At 46.3% G+C, this 20,112-nt stretch overlaps 1 protein-coding gene across 1 annotated transcript in view; it reads right to left on the minus strand.

The window, feature by feature from the left end:
• SEC24C (SEC24 homolog C, COPII coat complex component) overlaps nucleotides 1–19,720 on the minus strand; it is a 115,957-nt gene extending 96,237 nt beyond the window's left edge. The window contains exon 1 of the mRNA XM_056530663.1: nucleotides 19,622–19,720. The gene's annotated coding sequence lies outside the window, so the exon portion shown is untranslated. The remainder of the gene's footprint in view (nucleotides 1–19,621) is intronic.
• Nucleotides 19,721–20,112: the final 392 nt, after the last annotated feature.

The raw sequence follows: 20,112 nt of genomic DNA on the forward strand, positions 1-20,112 counted from the left end.
TCTGGCGAGACTGGTCACAGGGACGTAGAACCTGTTGATAAGAGAGGCCAAAAAAATTTTTCCTGCAGATCCGGAATCCAAGAAGACCATAGTAGAGAAGGAGAAGGTAGAGGCAGATATCCGCACAGGCACAGTAAGGCGTGGAGAAGCAGAGTTGACATCAAGAACTGTGTCACCTTTGTGCGGAGTCAGCGTACGTCTTTCCAGGCGGGGAGGACGGATAGGACAATCCTTCAGGAAGTGTTCGGTACCGGCATAGTACAGGCAAAGATTCTCCATGCGGCGTCGTGTCCTCTCTTGAGGTGTCAAGCGAGACCGGTCAACTTGCATAGCCTCCGCGGCGGGAAGCACAGGAACGGATTGCAGAGGACCAGAGGAGAGAGGAGCCGGGGAGAAAAAACGCTTCATGCGAACAAAGTCCATATCCAGGCGGAGCTCCAGACGCCATCCGGAAGAACGCATGTCAATGCGAGTGGCAAGATGAATGAGTTCATGTAGGTCAGCAGGAGTCTCTCGTGCGGCCAGAACATCTTTAATGTTGCTGGATAGGCCTTTTTTAAAGGTCGCGCAGAGAACCTCACTATTCCAGGACAACTCGTAAGCAAGAGCACGGAACTGAATGGCGTACTCGCCAACGGAAGAAACACCCTGGGCCAGGTTCAGCAGGGCAATCTCGGCAGAAGAAGCTCGGGCAGGCTCCTCGAAGAAACCACGGACCTCAGCGAAGAAGGACTGGACTGTGGCTGTGGCAGAATCATTGCGGTCCCCATCAAATTTGTCCGGCAGGGACAAGCAGGGGTTAAGAACGGCCGGTTGCTGCGGAGGAGTTGCAGGAGCCGGCGGAGGAGATGGTTGTTGCAGCTGTAGCTGTGACTGAAGTTGCTGTATCTGCGGCAGCAGCTGCTGTAACTGTGACTGAAGACGCTGTGTCTCGGAGATCAAGTATGCCAGCTGTTGATCTCGTTGGGCGATCTTTACGCCAAATTTGTCCGGCAGGGACAAGCAGGGGTTAGGAACGGCCGGTTGCTGCGGAGGAGTTGCAGGAGCCGGCGGAGGAGATGGTAGTTGCAGCTGTAGCTGTTGCTGTATCTGCGGCTGCAGCTGCTGTATCTGTGACTGAATACGCAGTGCCTCGGAGGTCAAGTATGCCAGCTGTTGATCTCGTTGGGCGATCTTTAGGGCTAGCTGGGCGACCAGTGTAGGATCTTCAGCGGGATCCATGGCCGGATCTACTGTCACGATGCCGGCTGGCAGGAGGTGGATCCTCTGTGCCAGAGAGGGATTGGCGAGGACCGCGCTAGTGGACCGGTTCTAAGCCACTACAGGTTTTCACCAGAGCCCGCCGCAAAGCGGGATGGTCTTGCTGCGGCGGTAGTGACCAGGTCGTATCCACTAGCAACGGCTCACCTCTCTGGCTGCTGAAGATAGGCGAGGTACAAGGGAGTAGGCAGAAGCAAGGTCGGACGTAGCAGAAGGTCGGGGCAGGCAGCAAGGATCGTAGTCAGGGGCAACGGCACGAGGTCAGGAACACGGGCTAGGAACAGACAAGGGAACGCTTTCACTAGGCACTAAGGCAACAAGATCCGGCCAGGGAGTGCAGGGGAAGTGAGGAGATATAGGGAAGTGCACAGGTGGAAACTAATTAAGCTAATTGGAAGATTGGGCCAGGCACCATCATAGGTGCACTGGCCCTTTAAATCGCAGAGACCCGGCGCGCGCGCCGGGACAGGACCGACGGAGAGCGAGTCAGGTACGGGGACCGGGGTGCGCATCGCGAGCGGGCGCCACCCGCATCGCGAATCGCATCCCGGCTGGAGGCGGGACCGCAGCGCACCCGGTCAGTGGATCTGACCGGGGCGCTGCAGCAACGAGGATGAGGCGAGCGCTCCGGGGAGGAACGGGGACCCGGAGCGCTCGGCGTAACAGATGCGGAGCGGCTTTCTCCTGTGCTTCGCATTTCTGCTCTGTACTCTGGCCGGCCAGTGATGTGAACATCACTTATTCATATTTCCCGCTGAGAGCTGAGATTGGCTGCAACCATTCGGCCATTCCCCACTCTGGGCGGAAAATATGAATGAGTGATGTTCTATTCACATCACCGGCTGGAGTATAGTGCAGAGATGCGAGAGCTGTATAGAGCCGCTCCGCATCTCTGCTATATTATGGACGATCGCATCAGGCGATATGTCTATTAGTACAGGTACTACTACTCCCATCATAGAACAGTCTGTTCCATGCTGGGAGTAGTAGTGCTACCTAAAAAATTAAAAAAAAAAATTTGAGGAAAAAAGTAAAACACACATACACACTTTATTAAAAAATTATTAAAAGTCCCTACTTTTTTTTTTTTTATACCCAACACATTTTGAAAAAAATGCCAAAGGGGCCAAAAATGCAATTTCAACTCAAATGCAAAAACGTTAAAAAAATCGCCAGATGCAGGAAATTGCACTGGCGTTTTTTCAGGTGTTTTTTTTTTTTCAGTGAAAAAAAAAAGTTGAATCCTAGCCTTAGGGCACACGGTTTGAGCCCTAAATTCTAAAGGTGATGATTGACCTTCCCACTGAGGTAAAATAAAAGCTTTGCTGTGATTGCTTTGTGTGGGCAAATGAGACAGTTTTGCATTATTTTCAGTCACTGGCCATTTAGCACTGATATTACTCTATAGAGGACCTGTGGCAAACCCCCAAAATGAGATTGAATGAAATAGCTTAGGGTTCTCGATAATCCTTTACATAATCCTTTACATCAGCACTGGGACCACTGTTTGATTGACACACAGGCCCAGCGCAAGTTCTCTGAGCAAGCGCTGGCTCCCGATACCTCCCGACTCAGCACGCCTCCATAATGTTAGCATTATACAGGCGCACTGCTGAGCCGGGAGGCATTAAGAGCAGAGGGAGCGAGCAATCACTCAGAGAACTTGCTCAGGGAACGTAGGACAGAGTGAGTGAGGACACGTGCTGAGGAGCACTGATGTAAAGGAGATGGCGGCCAAGGGCATTGCAATCCCCTGGCCATGCCTAACAGTTCCTGATTCCACATAAAAGCGATTTTGAGCATGATTAAAAGTGCTATAAAGCAGCCAAAGGTATGGTTGAATTACTATTGTAAACACCTTTGATATACTGCTATTAGGATAAGGAGGTAAAATGTCATGACAGTTGTCATGACATTTGTATTACAGCATAAAAGTTAGCAGAATCATGACGTGTTTCGGGGTCTATTGCCCCTTCCTCAGATCATCGCGTCATGATTCTGCTAACTTGTATGCTGTAATACAAATAAAAGTATCTGGTTTTACAATACCTCCCTGCATCCTTGCATCTTTGGATAAAGCAGCGCCCGGATTATAGTGGTCTTTTTCTACGAAAATTGCTTCAGTTTCTACAGGAAGATACCTTTCTTCCTGTGACCATCAGGCTTGGCAGCTGATCCTAACCTCTTGATACCCCGGATGAGGGGTGATATGCGCAATTTCTTCATTTATAAGGTGAGCGGCCATCTTCACTAAAATCCTGGGTTTATTCACCCAGTAAGTGTAGTGGATTCCTCACCTGCCAAGGGTAATACACGAGGCGCTGCCTCCCGGTTGTCTTTTTTTGTCTCTACTTTTATAAAAGTCAAAGTTGTGCAGAGACGTGCCTGAAAGCCATAAGGGCCCCATAAGGCATGTCAAGGATAACAAGAGTAAAAGCTGGAAACTCCGGTCCAAAAGTCAAAGTCCACTCCTGGTGGTAGGCAATTTCGTGGATGTAGCGTGGAGTACCCAAAGTCTGTGTACCCAATGTCTCCCAAGTCAGTCTAAAGTCCAGTTAAGCCAAGTTAAGTCATCACAGCTGCACCATAAGTCCCAGAGTGCCCAGTGATCTAAAGTGACATCCTATGCAACGTTACTCCAAATTATTGCACTACCAAAGTTTGCTGTTACACTGCATGGACTGTAGCATCTGCCTGCAAGAATGTACAGTAAAAGTAGTTTCCGCAACCCTGCATCTGTGGTCTCTATTGCCTCAGCGCTTGGCCCAGGAAGCTGCTTATCCTTGGAGTGTGGAGGTTAACACTACCCTGGAACTCTATTTCAGTCACAACACCCTGTCAATACACTACACATGCCACCCTGTTAGCCAATACACTCAGGTGTATAGGGAGATGTATTAGCAGTAGGAAGAGGCAAGTGCGCATGCTACCGTACAGAGCACTGGTGAGACCTCAGTACTATGCGCAGTATTGTGCGTAGTACAGGAGACCGTATCTCCAGAAGGATATAGATACTTTGGAGAGAGTTCAGAGAAGAGCTAGTAAACTAGTACATGGGTTGCAGAATAAAACTTATGTTAGCTTGGAAGAAAGACACGTCAGAGGGGATGTGATAGAAACTTCTAAAGTGGACCCGTCAGATCATTAAAAAAAAAAAAAACTGTTATATGTTGCTCAGTATCTCATCCTGATCATGTACATGTACTTTGTATGTGTCTGGGACCTACATTTCTCTCAGAATAAGCTTTATTTCTGAAATACCTTAATTTTATCCCCCAGAAGCAGGGGGGCAGGTACTCACTGTGATAGCCACTCCCCCTCCCTCTCCTCTGTCCAGTGCTTCCCAACCAGGGTGCCTTCAGCTGTTGCAAAACTAAAACTCCCAGCATGCCTGCACAGCCAAATGATGTGTGGGCATGCTGGGAGCTGTAGTTTTGCAACAGCTGGAGGTAGTCCCCCTTTATCTCACACACACACACACACACACACAGACATATATTCTTACACATACACATTAGATAGACACACTGATATACACACATACACGTATATCCACACACACACACATGCTTGGACACTTACTTTTTCGTCTGCAATGCATGTTTCTGCCTCTCTCATTGATGTCTGCTGTGTGAAAGACGGCAGCAGGCTTCCTGCCCCTCCCCCTCCCCTTCTCTTCACATGAGTCTCTGCAGTGTGTACAGCCCCTCCCCCCTCCAAAACGTCCCGGAGTCCAGGACGAAGCAGTGTTCACAGAAGCACTGAATGCATTCCAGGAGGCAGAGGGGGCAGTTGTTTGACTGGCTTTTTCACTATGAAATACTGAAAATTTTCTAATGAAAGCAAATGCAAAACCTATTAGTTTTGCATGCTTTACAACATATCAAAAGTTTTTATATCTGACAGTGCCTATTTAACCCCTTCATGACCCAGCCCATTTTCACCTTCAGGACCTGGGCATTTTTTGAAAATCTGACCACTGTCACTTTAAACATTACTAACTCTGGGATGCTTTTACTTATCATTCTGTTTCCGAGATTGTTTTTTCGTGACATATTCTACTTTATGTTCTTGGTAAAATTTCACTGATATTTGCATCCTTTCTTGGTAAAAAATCTAAAAATGTCATGAAAATTTTGAAAATTTTGCATTTTTCTAACTTTGAAAGTCTCTGCTTGAAAGGAAAATGGATATTTAAAATAAATTACATATTGATTCACATATACAATATGTCTACTTTGTGTTTGCATAAAAAAATTGACAAGTTTTTACTTTTGGAAGACACCAGAGGGCCTCAAAGTTCCGCAGCAATTTTCCAATTTTTCTCAAGATTTTCAAAATCGTAATTTTTCAGGGCCCAGTTCAGGTTTGAAGTGGATTTGAAGGGTCTTCATATTAGAAATACCCCATAAATGACCCCATTATAAAAAACTGCACCCCCCAAAGTATTCAAAATGACATTCAGTAAGTGTTTTAACCCTTTAGGTGTTTCACAGGAATAGCAGCAAAGTGAAGGAGAAAATTCTAAATCTTAATTTTTTACACTCGCATGTTCTTGTAGACCCAATTTTTGAATTTTTACAAGGGGTAAAAGGAGAGAAATCACCCTAAAATTTGTAACCCAATTTCTCTCGAGTAAGGAAATACCTCATATGCGTATGTAAAGTGTTCGGCGGGCGCAGTAGAGGGCTCAGAAGGGAAGGAGCGACAATGGGATTTTGGAGAGTGAGTTTTTCTGAAAGAGTTTTTGGGGGGCATGTCCCATTTAGGAAGCCCCTATGGTGCCAGAACAGTGGACCCCCCCATGTGACCCCATTTTGGAAACTATACTCCTCATGGAATTTAATAAGGGGTGCAGTGAGCATTTATACCCCACTGGCGTTTGACAGATATTTGAAACAGTGGACTGTGCAAATCAAAAATTTTATTTTTCATTTTCACAGACCACTGTTCCAAAAATCTGTCATACACCAGTGGGGTGTAAATGCTCACTGCACCCCTTATTACATTCCGTGAGGGGTGTAGTTTCCAAAATGGGGTCACATATGGATATTTATTGTTTTGCGTTTGTCAGAACTGCTGTAACAATCAGCCACCCCTGTGCAAATCACCTCAAATGTACATGGTGCACTCTCCCTTCTGGGCCTTGTTGTGCGCCCCCAGAGCACTTTGCGCCCACATATGGGGTATCTCCGTACTCGGGAGAAATTGCATTATAAATTTAGAGGGTCTTTTTTCCCTTTTACCTCTTGTGAAAATGAAAAGTATAGGGCAACACCAGCATGTCAGTGTAAAAAATTAATTTTTTTACACTAACATGCTGGTGTAGACCCCAACTTCATCTTTTCATAAGGGGTTAAAGAAGAAAAAGCCCCCCAAAATTTGTAAGGCAATTTCTCCCGAGTACGGCGATACCCCATATGTGTCCCAAAACTGTTGCCCTGAAATACGACAGGGCTCCAAAGTGAGAGAGCGCCATGCGCATTTTAGGCCTGAATTAGGGATTTGCATAGGGGTGGACATAGGGGTATTCTATGCCAATGATACCCAAACAGGGTGCCTCCAGCTTTTGCAAAACTCCCAGCATGCCTGGACAGTCAATGGCTGTCCGGCAATACTGGGAGTTATTATTTTGCAACAGCTGGAGGCTCCGTTTTGGAAACAGTAGCATACCAGACGTTTTTCATTTTTTTGGGGAGGGGGGCTGTGTAGGGGTATGTGTATATGTAGTGTTTTTTACTTTTTATTTTAGGTTAGTGTTAGTGTAGTGTAGTGTTTTTAGGGTACAGTCACATGGGCAGAGGTTCACAGCAAGTTTGCCGCTGGAAGTTTGAGCTGCAGCGCAAAATTTGCGCCATCTCAAACTTGCAGCACTCACTGTAAACCTCCGCCCATGTGAGTGTACCCTGTACATTCACATTGGGGGGAGGGGGCAAACATCCAGCTGTTGCAAACTCCGAGCATGCCCTTTGGCTGTCCGTGCATGCTGGGAGTTGTAGTTTTGCAACAGCTGGAGGCACACTGGTTTGGAAACACTAAGTTAAGTAATAAACTTTCAAGTGTTTTGCAACCAAACTTAGTGTTTCCAAACCAGTGTGCCTCCAGCTGTTGCAAAACTACAACTCCCAGCATGCATGGTCTGTCAGTGCATGCTGGGAGTTATAGTTTTGCAACAATTGCAACAGCTGAAGGCACTGAGGTAGGAAATGGACAATGTTTCCCAACTAGTGTGCCTCCAGTTGTTGCAAAACTACAACTCCCAGCATGCCCAGACTGCCCAGGCATGCTGGAAGTTGTAGTTCGGCAATATCTGAAGGATCAGATGTTGCCGAACTACAACTTCCAGCATGCTTGGGCAGTCTGGGCATGCTGGGAGTTGTAGTTTTGCAACATCTGGAGGTCCACAGTTTGGAGACCACTGTATAATGGTCTCCAATCTGTGCTCTTCCAGATGTTAGAGAACTACAACTCCCAGCATGCCTGGACAGACTGAGCATGCTGAGATTTGTAGTTTTGCAACATCTGGAAGAGCACAGATTGGAGACCATTATACAGTGGTCTCCAAACAGAGGACCTCCAGATGTTGCAAAACTACAACTCCCAGCATGCCCAGAAAGCCAAAGGCTGTCTGGGCATGCTGGGAGTTGCAGTTTGGAAACTCCCAGAGGCAGCAGTGAGATCGCTTTACGGCGATCTCACTGCTGCCAATGAAGATGCCGCACTGCTGCCGGAAACTCACCTCCGGGACGCAGCGCCGCCGGGACCGCCTGGAGGACGTCGCTCGTGCCGGGACCGCTCGGGACACCGCTCAGGACACCGCTCGGACGGGTAAGTGACGCCGGGGGACGGGTCAGGGACACTTAGCAGAGCGGTGTGTGTCCCGATCCCCGTGATCCGGACTCACACACCGCGCTGCTAAGTATTTTCATAGCGAAACGCTGCTATCAGCTAGTCAGGTTTGACCAGCTGATAGCAGCGAACGCTGGGGTGGGGGGGGGGATGAAACCCCCCCGTGGTCGCATGGTAAGATGGCTGGCTATCAGTGATAGCCACCATCTTTCCGGGCGCTGCGGGATGTCGCGAGTAGCGGCAAAAATGTTCATGACGTACCTGTATGTCATGGGTCGGGAACACCTTGCCACCCATGACGTACAGGTATGTCATAGGTCGGGAAGGGGTTAAATACATAATGGGGGAGATTTATCAAAACCTGTCTAGAGGAAAAATTGCTGAGTTGCCCATAGCAACAAATCAGATCCCTTCTTTTTTCATTTTTCAGAGGCCTTTTTCAAAAGTGAAAGAAGTGATCTGATTGGTTGATGGGCAACTAGGGAACTAGAGAATAAACACTGTAAAAGAAGAGAGGATATTTGAAAAAAGATAAAACTTCACAAGAGGACATAGTTTTAAATAAGAGGGGCAAAGGTATATTTAGTAATATCAGGAAATATTACTTTACTGAGGGAGTAGTGGATGCATGGAATAGCCTTCCTGTAGAAGTTATAGCTGCAAATACAGTGAAGGAGTTTAAGCATGCATGGGATAGGCATAAGGCTATCCTTCATATAAGATAGGGCCAGGGGCTAGTCATATTGGGAAGATTACTTGGGGCGAATGGTTCTTTTTTTTTATTTTATTTTTTTTATTCGAAAATAGTTTTTATTAAGGTTTTTCAAGTATAAAACATTACATAACAATGGAGGTGGTAAGAATTACAGTGGACATAAAGTAGGTGCTGTCATTATTTTGGGATATTAAACAACAGAGTATCCACATAAAAAAACTGAGGAAAAAAGAAAGAAAACAGCAGGGGAAAAAAAAAAGAAAAGGAAACTGTACTACAATAAGTAAATAAGTACAAAGAAATGAAAACTAACAGTGGTGTGGTAACAGGAAAATCTGATTAGCCTGAAGCAATCGTACAAGTAAATGAACTGTAGTGCAAAATCCTCAAAGTGTGGGTATAATTAAAGGCATATGGTAAAGGAATGTATAACAGGTAGTGGTGGTGAACGGGTACATAAGGCCTGTGGAGTTAGTGAGCAGCCATGTCAGTAAGCTAGATATCCTTACAATGGGGTGAGAGTGTCCATGCCTTCCAACGGTTAAGGAAAGGTGAGTATTTATTAGAACCCAAGGCTATAATTATTTCAAAGGAAAGGGTGGTATTAAGCTTGGCAATCACCGTGTCCAATGAAGGAATTGCAGCTGATTTCCAGTTACTGACCAGAGCTAGTTTCGCTAGCATACATATGAGGTAGAATATGCCCTGAGTTTTCATGGCATAGCATGCTGTGGTGTTCCGGTACCGCATCCTATACGGTACCTATATGTCTGTGGGTCCCCATAGCCAGAGTCCCTAGGACATAGGGGTCCACGTTGTATAGCCTGCCCTTGTCACCTCTATTCCATATAGTAAATCAGTCGTTTACTCAAGGTTTATGTAAATATAGTGATATACATGTAAATAAATGGTTAATTTCTTGCGCGTAGCGTACCAGGACCTGTGGGTCACATGACTAGGTGAACTCTATGGTATTTCTGCTTTAGGACCTTTGGAGGTCCTTATGACGTATGCAATCCCATCATACCGTGTAACAGTGAATGACAGGTATTCGGACCAATCAGATTCACCCCGCCCCCTGCCCATATAAGGGAGCGGCGGCCATTGTTCTCTCTCTTGTTCCTGCATAGCCAAGCAGTAAGGATCTCTCTTGTTCCTGGGCTGTCAAATGAGAAGGATCTGCGCAGCTATTATCGCAGTGAGTTAGGCCTGAGCCTTGCGGCAACGGCTGAAGCTATTCAGAATCGTGAGTGTATCAATCCCAAGCACTCTGCAAGATCACTGGACCTTATCTATCTCCTAAATAATTACCCTAAATTCAGAGACTTGTAATAATACTCAAGGTCCGCAACAACTGTCAGTCACTGAGCAATATAGAGACTGTTTCTATAAGACTGTCAGGCTGGAACTCCACTGAGGATTTTCTTTGCAAAAACGCCATTAAAAATGACAATTTTCCCGCAATTTTCCCGCGGCCAGATGTTAGCTGCAAGTCAATAGTAAACTGAAAAATGCCAGATTCACTTGGCGTTTTTCAGTTTGGTGGTTTTTTTTTTAAATCCTTTTGGCGTTTTTCAGCAATTTTGGGCTCAGAGACTAGATTTTCAAATCGCCCGACAAAACCTAGTTTGGAGTTTTTTGCCCAGAAATAGTGGCGTTTTCCTCCCATAGAAGTCTATGGGAGAGCAAAAACGCCAAGAAAAACGCCATGTTAGTTTTCAATTTTGCGTTTTTGTAGGCGGTTTTTATTCTTTTTTGGACTTTAGCGATCCTAAAAAATTACGGAGATACCTTTTTAATTAACCTCTTAAGGACCATGGATGTGTATACACGTCCAATGGCCCTTAAACGGGTATGACGTGGGCTCCTGACTCGAGCCTGCGTCATACCGCCCGGCCCCCAGCTGATTCCTGCAGCTGGGGGCCGGTGCATTGCCGTAGAATGAGATTTGTTATAGAATGAGATTGTCCGCCTCCATCACATCCTATTGGCTCACTCTTGTCACGTGACATATTTAAACGTCACGCATCGATGCGCACAGCAGTGTCAGTTTGGCTATCACAGGGAGAGGATCTCCTCTCCCTGTGATATCTGAAGCTGCACGGAGCTCTCATGGCCTCTGTGGCCCGACAGAAGTTCACACATGTACGCAGCTCATACGGCTGGCTCCTATACACTTACTCTATTATTACATGTACTGTTGATCCACAGCGCTATCGGGATCCCTATGGCGCTGTCATCAGTGTGCGTCCCCGCGAGCGCCCCACGCCTGCAGCTCTACTCCCCATCCCGTTAACGCTCAGGGAGCGGGGAACAGAAAGTAGAGCATCGGGCGCAGGTAAAGTAGTACTGCGCATGCGCAGCACTACGCGAATAACTTAACCTGCATCCGATGCTCTACTTTCTGTTCCCCGCTCCCTGAGCGTTAACGGGACGGGGAGTAGAGCTGCGGGCGTGGGGCGCTTGCGGGGACGCACACTGATGACAGCGCCATCGGGCATCGGGATCCCGATAGCGCTGTGGATCAACAGTAAATGTATATGAGGCAGCCGTATGAGCTGCGTACATGTGTGAACTTCTGTCGGGCCACAGAGGCCACGAGAGCTCCGTTCAGCTATCACAGGGAGAGGAGATCCACTGCTGAGGTAGCCTGAGGGCTTACCTCTCCTTCCACGGCGGCTCTGGCTCTCTGAATGATACAGCCTGGCAGGGCCAGGCTTTATCATTCGAGCGCAGAGCACACAGATCACTATGGTTCTATACAACCATAGTGATCTATATGAGGAATCTAATGATTCCTCCTAAAAGTCCCCTAAGGGGACTAAAAGTGTAAAAATAAAAAAAAATAAAAGGTAAAAAAAAAGTTTAACACACACACATTCCTTATTAAAAGTTTAACTCACCCCCCTTTTCCCAAATTTCATATAAATAATATATAAGCATGACAATTTTAAATGTATACATTTTCCTGCATGTAGGTATGATTTTTTCCAGAAGTACGACAAAATCAAACCTATAAAAGTAGGGTATATTTTTAACCGTATGGACCTACAGAATAAAGAGAAGGTGTCATTTTTACCGAAAAATGTACTGCGTAGAAACGGAAGCCCCCAAAATTTACAAAATAGTATTTTTTCTTCAATTTCATCGCACAATGATTTTTTTTCCCGTTTCGCCGTAGATTTTTGGGTTAAATGACTGATGTCCCTGAAAAGTAGAATTGGTGGCGCAAAAAATAAGCCATAATATGGATTTTTAGGTGCAAAATTGAAAGGGTTATGATTTTTAAAAGGTGAGGAGGAAAAAATGTAGGGTACCATAAAAAAAATAAAATAAAAAAAAATACAGTAGTGATGGAAAAAATTGTATCTAACGAAATGTATCTTTTGTATTACAAAATGTTTATTAATTTATAAACAGGGATCAATTTATTTGGGTGGGTAAAGCACTAAAAATGTAATAATAAAAATTTAGTGTGTATGTGTGTTTTTCACTTTTTTTATTTTTATTTTTTAGGTAGTACTACTACTCCCAGCATGGAACACACTGTTCCATGATGGGAGTAGTAGTTACCTGTACTAATTGACAGATCGCCTGTTGCGATCCTCCTGTATAATGTATAGATGCGGCCATTCTTCTATGGTCCCCTGCACTGCCGTATATATAAACCTATTCATATTTCCCGCAGAGCTGTGATTGGCCAGATGGTTCAAGACAATAACAGCTCTCTGTGAGAAATATGAATATGTGTATATATACGGCCGTGCAGGGGACCATAGAAGAGCGGCCACGGCATCTATACATTATACCGGAGGATCACAGCGGTTGTCATGAGTGATACCCGCAGTGATCTTTCCTTAACTACATGTACTACAACTATTTTGTAAAAAAAAAAGGGGGGACCAAAGGGGGACAAAAACGGCAAATTCCACACAAAGGTAAAAACGCAAGAAAAAACGCAAAAAACGCAGGGAAAAACTGTGGCAGTAGACAGTCCTTGGCCACCGGGACCGGGCGATCTGGGCATTGATGTTTAGGGGCAGCAGCAGGTGCAATCTTCCAGAGTTTCAACAGCGCCAGGCCTTCCTCTAAGGAGCGTACAATGTGCAGAGCATTGTTACAGTGGCACTCGGCCGGACTCTCTGGCCGTGAGCGCTCCCTGTCCCGCTGCTAGCGGGGCTGAGATTTGCATCGCGGGACGCACCCACATGCGTGTCTCAGCTCTTCACTCACCTTCTTGTGTCTCTGATTCCTGGTGTCCCCGCAGCTCCGGCGTGCGTGCCTTTGCCCCCTAGGGCGCACGCGCTGTAGCTTTGTTTCTTAAAGGGCCAGTACCAATTAATTAAGGTGTCTGCACCTGTCCCTTGTCCATAAGTATCTGCTCCTCCCTGTTCCCTGTGCTGGATCTTTGGTTGTCTAGCCTTAGTGAAGTCCTGTTTCCCAGATTCTGTGAATCTGTTTCTAGTTCCTATCCTGCACCTGTGTTTCAGCTCTGTTATGCCATCCCGCCACGTCCTGCCAGCCACATCCTGCCTGTCTCTGTCTGTGCAACGTCACCCCCCAGCTACCTGCGTGGACGAGTCGTGCCAGGGGTAGCGACCTGGGTGCCACCTGCCGCAGCAAGACCATCCCGCTTTGCGGCAGGCTCTGGTGAAAACCAGTGGCACCTTAGACCCCGCTTCATGGCATGACTCAAGTCTCCTTCCACACAGGCCCAGAAAATCCACCACCTGCTGTCCACCTGCCATGATTCCTAACAAGCATCTTCATGTCTGATGAGGAGGAGGCGCACAGTGATCCCCCAACAATAGGCAGTTTTTGCTGAGCTGAGGTGAGCTGGCAGTAGGTACCTGTGAGCTTGCAGTGTGGCAGCTGAGAGGTCGGCATAAACCAAAATGTGATGAAATGGTCTAGCGGTCTCCATCAAACGTTCTATCACAGTGTAGAAATGTACACAGGCTAGAATGGCACAGAGCTATCCAAGTGTTTCGGGCAGAGGAGCCTATAGGCCCAATCCACTTCCAGTTCTTGAGGTGTGCAGTCAGGAAGTACAGTTTGTAGGAGGGAACGGATATATTTTGGAATGTCCGCAGGAGCGACTGTCTCAGGGACACCTCGTAACTTAATGTTATTACGGCGGCTCCTGTCTTCTAGATCTGCCACCTTGGCCTTAAAGGGGTTCTCCGGTGCTTACACATCTTTTCCCCTATCCAAAGGATAGGGGATAAGAGGCCTGATCGCGGGAGTCCCGCCGCTGGGGACCCCCTGGATCATGCACGTGGCACCCCGTTTGTAATCAGTCCCTGGAGCGTATTCGCTCCAGGACTGATTACAGGCGACCACAGGGCCGGGGGCGTGTGACATCACGCCTCCGCCCCCGTGTGACATCACGCCCCGCCCCTCAATGCAAGCCTACGGGAGGGGGCGTGATAGCTGTCACGCCCCCTCCTGTAGGCTTGCATTGAGGGGTGGATCGTGACGTCACACAGGGACGGAGGCGTGACGTCACACGGGGGCGGAGGTGTGACGTCACACGCCGCCGGCCCGGTGGTCGCCTGTAATCAGTTCCAGAGCGAACACGCTCCGGGGACTGATTACAAACGGGGTGCCGCGTGCATGATCCCGGGGGTCCCCAGCGGCGGGACTCCCGCGATCAGGCATCTTATCTCCTATCCTTATGATTTCCTTGGGGAAAAGATGTGTAAGCACTGGGGAACCCCTTTAAGTGCTTGAATGTCATCCTCCATAGCTGGGTAAGAGTCTATAAGAGTGTTATGAGAGTCGGCAAACTCAGCAAATTTTATTTTCAACATGGACTAATCTTTCCCCCATATCCACAGCGGTCTGTAAAGGGTCAACCATTCCCTGCATGTCTGCTAGGAAGGTTTTGCGTAGGATCAATAGCATGTCTCTCATGGCGGTATCAGTAAGGGACTGATTCATCACAGGGATGGCTTGGAGAGGGTCCTCCCTGACATCAGGGTCCGACTCATGAGAGCCCCAGGCGGTGATAGCCTTTCTGAGAGGAGTGTGGGGTGAGCTGGAGGAGTGCGCCCCGGGACTGGAGACAGGAGGCCGGCGTGTATGCCAGAGGACTCACTTGGTGGTGAGCTGCGGCTGGGAGAACAATCATCAGCGTGGGGTAGCTGCATTGCTGTCCGCGGTGATAAGTCTGGAGAATGAGGTGGAATGGATAGGCTGTGCAGTGACGGGTCCGATGAGTATCTCCGTAGCTGCGGAGAAATGGGGAGGACTTCTCCTGGGAAGCTTGGAGGCCTCGTGGTGGGGGAGAGAGCCGGAGGTGTAGCCCCATCTTGGATTGCAGCGGAGCGGGGAACAAAGCTAAATTTCTTCAGCATTCTGGCTCACTCAGTGTGCGACCATACACCACGGCAGCCAGGCCACGCCCCGGGGGCAAATGGTTCTTATTTGCCCACAAATTCTATGTTTGTATGTTTCTGTCAAGTAGCATAGATTTCCACTATGTTGTATGCCTATTTACTGGCATTAGTTATAGTAAATGCAGCAGGTGTGACCAAATAAGTTTTGCACAAAAAATTGCTTAATTAATATAATTAATGCAGTCAAATATATGTAAGTGGTGCTTTTTCTGGTGTCCTGCTGCTCCATAAAGGTAATCTGTCACCATCTGTGAGGGCACAATTAAGTAGTGACAGACATGAGGATTTCAGCATTGTACCTGTTTTAGGAACCACAACATTGATGACCTGGGGACCCCGACTAATCAACACAATGAAGGGGACGCTTTCAGCTTTTCCAACCATCTCTGACCACTGCAAACAAGCAAGGGCTGATCGGAAAACCCAGAAGAGATAAGTTGGACAAACCCTTTAACCTGTTGCGGACACAGGCATACAGGTACGCCCTTGCGCCCGAGTCCTTAAGTACCATGTACGCCCTGGTCCCGTTATCGGCGTTTAAAACACACTCACAGGCTGAACGTGCATTAATCCAGGTGGGTCCCAACTGCTATCAGCAGCCAGGACCCAGGGTTAATGCCGGACATCACCAATCTGGCTGATGCCTGGCATTAACCCTTTAGAAATTAAAGTGAAACCATCCCAGCAGCTCAGCAGAGCTGATCAGGGCCATCGCAATGAAATAGCTATGTCCCGATCAGCTGAGAGGACGGCAGGAGGGCCCTTACCTGCCTTTTGCCGTCCGATCGGTGCTCTGCTGATCCAGGAAGCTTCAGCAGGCTGAAGCAGCAGAGCTCCGATAACACTGATCAAGGCTATGCTATGGCATAAAATTGAACAGTATATACAATCAAAAGATTGCATGCTATAGGTTAAAAAAAAGTAAGTGTAAAAAAAAAAAAGTTAATAAATGGGAATAAGCCCCTCCCCTAATAAAAGTAAAAAAACAAAACCATTTTCTATTTTTTTATCAAAATAATGTCCCATCAAAACAAAAATGGTACCCATAAAAACTACATACCATGGTGCAAAAAATTAGCCCTCATACACCCCTGTATGCGCAAAAATAAAAAAGTTATAGGGGTCAGAAGATGACAATTTTAAACTTTCCAATTTTGGCGTATGTATACCAGGGGTCAAGTCCTGGGGAAAAAAAGTGTGGGAACTCCGTCACTAGACATCTTATCCCCTTTCCAAAGGATAGGGGATTAGATGTCTGATTGCAGTGGTCCCGCCGCTGGGGACCCCCGCGTTCTTCCTGCTGCACCCGGCATTCGTTTAAAGCGTTGGGTGCAGCGCCGGAGGCTCGTGATGTCATGGCCACAGCCCCTCAATGCAAGTCTATAGGAGGGGGCATGACGGCTGTCACGCCCACTCCCATAGACTTGCATTGAGGGGGCATGGCCGTTACCATGCAGGAACTCCGTGCAGGAGTGCAGGAGTGCAGGAACTCCGTTCCCATGAGTTCCTGCAGGACTTGAGCCCTGAGTTATACATTTTTTTAAAGTAGTAAAATAAAATAAAACCTACATAAATTGGGAATCCTTGTAACCATATGGACCTACAGAATAAAGATAAGGTGTAATTTTTACTGATAAGTGCACTGCATAGAAACGGAAGCTGCTAAAAATGTACAAAATGGCATTTATTTATTTTTTATTTCACCCCACAAATACGTTTTTTTTGTTTCTCTGCAGATTATGTTATAAAATAAGTGATGTCATTACAAAGTGCAATTGGTGACACAAAAAAAAGCCCTTGGGTCTGTAAGTGCAAAATTGAAAGCGTAATGATTTTTAGAAGGAGAGGAGGAAAAAAGTAAAGTGCAAAGACAAAAATTGGTCCTTAAAGTGAAAATGCTGTCTGCAGTTTGGATAGCATAAAACTGATGACAGGTTATCTTTAGTATACAAAAATGTTCATCCAGACAGCCCCTTCAAATGTTTATAGAGAAAAAAAAGCTTAGATTTTATATTTGTGGTGTCCCAGTACCGGATTGCATCCGTTACCTTGTGGTGAGGTCCCCAAAGTCAGAGTCCCTAGGTACCGGAGGGGTCCTCATCTATAGTTAGCCCCTTGTCACCCCTGTAATAGTTAAAATTATTCAAGTTCAATGTGTAAATATGTAAATAAAGTGTACTTACCTTATTGTAGTGTCGCAGGACCTGTGGGTCACGTGATGAGATCCAAAACTCTATGATTTATGGTTCAAGGACCTTTGGAGGAAGTCAGGTGATCGCCCACCATGCATTGTAACGGTGAGTGACAGCTGACACAGACCAATCCAAAACGGCCCTGCCCATATAAGGGAGCGGCGGCCATTACTCGCTTTCTTTCCCCGTGGGCTGCTGATAGAGGAGGATCTGCGCAGCTGTCATCAGCAGTGACTAGGCCCAAGCCTTGCGGCAACGGCCATCTTACAAAACTGTGAGTTACCTCAATCCCTGTTAAGTCTGCAAGATCACCGGACCTAAACAGACCCCTAAATCTGGACGGATCTCTGCATCAATCCTATTTCTACTAATCCTTTGGATAAGCTAATGGTCCACGGCATCTGTCAATCACTGCCGTACTATGTAGAGACTGTATTGCTAAGACTGTTGCTCTTAATTGGATGTACCGCAAGTACCTCAGTAAAGTTTATACAAGTTCAAGTTCATCCCTATTCAAGTTCATCCCTTCATTCATTTAAGCACGCACCTATCGTTTCTGGGAAGGGTGGCGATAGGCCGAAGATTTACCTCAGCGTATTAACCCTCACCCTGGCGTCACGAGTGACAGGGGTTAAGTTAACCCCTCATATACCGAAGCAACACCCCAACTACACTATACCCCCAAGGCCCTACCACACATTTTATTGCCATCATTCTCATGTTAGGCTGGACTCACACATTTTTGAGCAAACAAGGAGTAGGTCAAAAGGAGTTTTTCATCAATATTTTTGCCAAAACAAGGAGTAGGTCAAAAACATAGAAAAGGGTACAAATTGTTCCAATATAGTTTCACTTCTGGTCTTAGCTGAAATCCTGATCAAAATGCTTTATACATTTCTAGGATAAGTAATTTTTCTCCAGCAGAGGTCACTGCCTCAGCTCACCTTCAGTTAAATTATGCAATATAACCTAAATTACAGATGGTACCACATGACACCCGTTCAGTGAGTATCATATTTGCATTCTATTTCAAGCAATATAGTTATCATCCTGATAGACTAGATAAGCAGAGAAGGATTAAAATTGACCAAACAGATACATTTAGTTATCGCAATGATTAGACTAGATAAGATTAAAAACCGAACATAAATAAATGCCAATTAATATATTTAAATAACCAATCATACATGACATGTTCTTCCTTTGTTTGCGTGGGCTTACTCCAATTTATATTTCTTTATGTCCGCAAAATGTGTTTGAATTTCTGATATGAGATTGAGATGCATTAGTAAATAAACAATTTTTGGGGTCAGTCAAATTGATGTCTCTGGAATCATTCTACGGATATGTTTGTATACTAAAAGACCTGCCTATGGCCAACTGTCTGGGCATGCTGGGAGTCGTAGTTTTGCGTCAGCTGGAGGCTCCCCGTCTAGAAAACACTGGCATAGAGCATTTGTTCTTCTGTCTTTATTACTTGACCAGAAAGTACTGCCCATATGTGTTCTACAAGATACTAGTCCTGAAATAGTTCTGGACAGCGGCAGCACACTGAAGCATTCTCCACATAACTGCTCATTGCTCTTATTAGTTATATGATGTGCTCTTTCCATTGTGGCTTGTTTGACTTGTCCTATACCCATGGTTTAGATTTGCTGTCGATATCTTCACAGTGGGGGAGATTTATCAAACCCTGTCCAGAGGAAAAGTTGCCCAGTTGCCCATAGCAACCAATCAGATTGCTTCTTTCATTTTGCAGTGCATTGTTAAAAATGAAAGAAGCAATCTGATTGGTTGCTATGGGCAACTGGGCAACTTTTCCTCTGGACAGGTTCTGATAAATCTCCCCCACATGTAAGCCTAGGATTCCACACAGGTTTTTTCCTGGCGATTTTTGGAAAACTGTCACTGCAGTTTTTGAGCCAAAGCCAGAAGTGTAATCAAAAGGAATGGGAAACATAAAGGAAAGATTTATAGTTTTTCCTACTGGATCCACTTCTACCTTTGGCTCAAAAACTGTAGTGACAGTTAAAAAAAATAAAAATAAAAAAAAAACTGAAAAACCCGTGAGGAAACCTAGCCCATATCTGACCCATAATCTTCAAGGAAATCCACAAGAATAGACACATCAAATCCAGCTCTTGTAGTAGATTTGTTGTGCTGATTTTGTAGAAGACTTTTGCTGCAGCAAAAAAACTACTTACCGTATCTTTTCAGCACTTCAATTGCAAAACAATTTCTTGTCTCCTAATGATCTCTGTACACCCAACCCCTGAAGATGACGGTTTATTACATGTGACGGCTGCAGCCTGTGATTGGCCGCAGTAGTCACATGTGATGGTACATCATTGATTTAGGCCAGGTGTACAAAGACTGATGTGATCAGAAAAACATCACTATGGTAGCTCTAAGGGTACTGTAATGGCTGTGGTTAGGGGGATCCACTGACCTGTGAGGAAGACGGCTTGGGCAGTACCAGGGAGCAGAGTCTAAGGTGCCACTGATTTTCACCAGAGCCCGCTGCAAAGCGGGATGGACTTGCTGTGGCAGGCGGCACCCAGGTCGCTACCCCTGAAACGACTTGTCCCCACAGGCAGCCGAGGTTAAACAAGGCACAGGAAGGATGAGGCACAGACGTAGTCAGATCAGGCAGGGGGTCAGGACAAGCAGCAATGAGGCAAGGTCAGGTGACGTA

This window comes from Hyla sarda, chromosome 7, assembly GCF_029499605.1.
Source record: "Hyla sarda isolate aHylSar1 chromosome 7, aHylSar1.hap1, whole genome shotgun sequence".
Taxonomy (NCBI): Eukaryota; Metazoa; Chordata; class Amphibia; order Anura; family Hylidae; genus Hyla; species Hyla sarda.